This window comes from Takifugu rubripes, unplaced genomic scaffold, assembly GCF_901000725.2.
Source record: "Takifugu rubripes unplaced genomic scaffold, fTakRub1.2, whole genome shotgun sequence".
In the NCBI taxonomy this organism is placed as follows: Eukaryota; Metazoa; Chordata; class Actinopteri; order Tetraodontiformes; family Tetraodontidae; genus Takifugu; species Takifugu rubripes.
The window spans coordinates 1,504,459-1,506,958 of NW_021821632.1; positions in this window are offsets into that span (position 1 = coordinate 1,504,459).

Below are 2,500 nucleotides of genomic sequence, written 5' to 3' on the forward strand. Positions count from 1 at the left end.
GGTTAGATGGGTTGGATGGGTTAGATGGGTTAGATGGGTTAGATGGGTTGGATGGGTTAGATGGGTTAGATGTGTTAGATGTGTTAGATGTGTTAGATGGGTTGGATGTGTTGGATGTGTTAGATGGGTTAGATGGGTTAGATGTGTTAGATGGGTTAGATGGGTTGGATGGGTTAGATGGGTTAGATGGGTTGGGGGGGGGGCATCAAAATTGATCCTGAAGGCTGGCTGTGTCAGGATGGATGGAAGGATGGAGGGAGGGGAAGAGAGAGGGATTGAGGGAGGGGGAGGGAGGGACAGAGAGAGGGAGGGAGGGAAAGACAGGGAGAGGGAGGGAGAGAGGGAGAGACAGGGAGAGGGAGGGAGAGAGGGAGGGAGAGAGGGAGGGAGAGAGGGAGGGATGGGGGGAGGGAGGGACAGAGAGAGGGAGGGAGGGAGGGAGGGAAAGACAGGGAGAGGGAGGGAGAGACAGGGAGAGGGATGGAGGGAGGGACAGAGAGAGGGAGGGAGGGAGGGAGGTAGAGAGGGAGGGAGGGAGGGAGGGACATAGAGAGGGATGGATGGATGGATGACAGATGGATGGATGATGGATGGATGGACAGGTGGATGATGGAGGCTCACCCTTGCTCCATCACACCCCAACCCTTGAACCATTCTCTCCTGCTCCTCCATCACTCAGGGCTCCTCCATCACTCAGGGCTCCTCCATCACTCAGGGCTCCTCCATCACTCAGAGCTCCTCCATCACTCAGGGCTCCTCCATCACTCAGGGCTCCTCCATCACTCAGGGCTCCTCTGAGAGCTCCTGCTCCTTCATCACTCAGGGCTCCTCCATCACTCAGAGCTCCTCCATCACTCAGGGCTCCTCCATCACTCAGGGCTCCTCTGAGAGCTCCTGCTCCTTCATCACTCAGGGCTCCTCCATCACTCAGGGCTCCTCTGAGAGCTCCTGCTCCTTCATCACTCAGAGCTCCTCCATCACTCAGGGCTCCTCCATCACTCAGAGCTCCTCCATCACTCAGAGCTCCTCCATCACTCAGAGCTCCTCCATCACTCAGGGCTCCTCCATCACTCAGAGCTCCTCCATCACTCAGAGCTCCTCCATCACTCAGAGCTCCTCCATCACTCAGGGCTCCTCCATCACTCAGGGCTCCTCCACCACTCAGAGCTCCTCCATCACTCAGGGCTCCTCCATCACTCAGGGCTCCTCCATCACTCAGAGCTCCTCCATCACTCAGGGCTCCTCCATCACTCAGGGCTCCTCTGAGAGCTCCTGCTCCTCCATCACTCAGGGCTCCTCCATCACTCAGGGCTCCTCCATCACTCAGGGCTCCTCTGAGAGCTCCTGCTCCTCCATCACTCAGGGCTCCTCCATCACTCAGGGCTCCTCCATCACTCAGAGCTCCTCCATCACTCAGGGCTCCTCCATCACTCAGGGCTCCTCTGAGAGCTCCTGCTCCTCCATCACTCAGGGCTCCTCCATCACTCAGGGCTCCTCTGAGAGCTCCTGCTCCTCCATCACTCAGGGCTCCTCTATCACTCAGGGCTCCTCCATCACTCAGGGCTCCTCCACCACTCAGGGCTCCTCCATCACTCAGGGCTCCTCTGAGAGCTCCTGCTCCTTCATCACTCAGGGCTCCTCCATCACTCAGAGCTCCTCCATCACTCAGGGCTCCTCCATCACTCAGAGCTCCTCCATCACTCAGGGCTCCTCCATCATTCAGGGCTCCTCCATCACTCAGGGTTCCTCCATCACTCAGAGCTCCTCCATCACTCAGGGCTCCTCCATCATTCAGGGCTCCTCCATCACTCAGGGTTCCTCCATCACTCAGAGCTCCTCCATCACTCAGGGCTCCTCTGAGAGCTCCTGCTCCTCCATCACTCAGGGCTCCTCCATCACTCAGAGCTCCTCCATCACTCAGAGCTCCTCCATCACTCAGGGCTCCTCCATCACTCAGGGCTCCTCTATCACTCAGGGCTCCTCCATCACTCAGGGCTCCTCTGAGAGCTCCTGCTCCTCCATCACTCAGGGCTCCTCCATCACTCAGAGCTCCTCCATCACTCAGAGCTCCTCCATCACTCAGGGCTCCTCCATCACTCAGGGCTCCTCTATCACTCAGGGCTCCTCCACCACTCAGGGCTCCTCCATCACTCAGGGCTCCTCTGAGAGCTCCTGCTCCTTCATCACTCAGGGCTCCTCCATCACTCAGAGCTCCTCCATCACTCAGAGCTCCTCCATCACTCAGGGCTCCTCCATCATTCAGGGCTCCTCCATCACTCAGGGTTCCTCCATCACTCAGGGCTCTTCTGAGAGCTCCTGCTCCTCCATCACTCAGGGCTCCTCCATCACTCAGGGCTCCTCCATCACTCAGAGCTCCTCCATCACTCAGAGCTCCTCCATCACTCAGGGCTCCTCCATCACTCAGGGCTCCTCCATCACTCAGAGCTCCTCCATCACTCAGGGCTCCTCCATCACTCAGGGCTCCTCCACCACTCAGAGC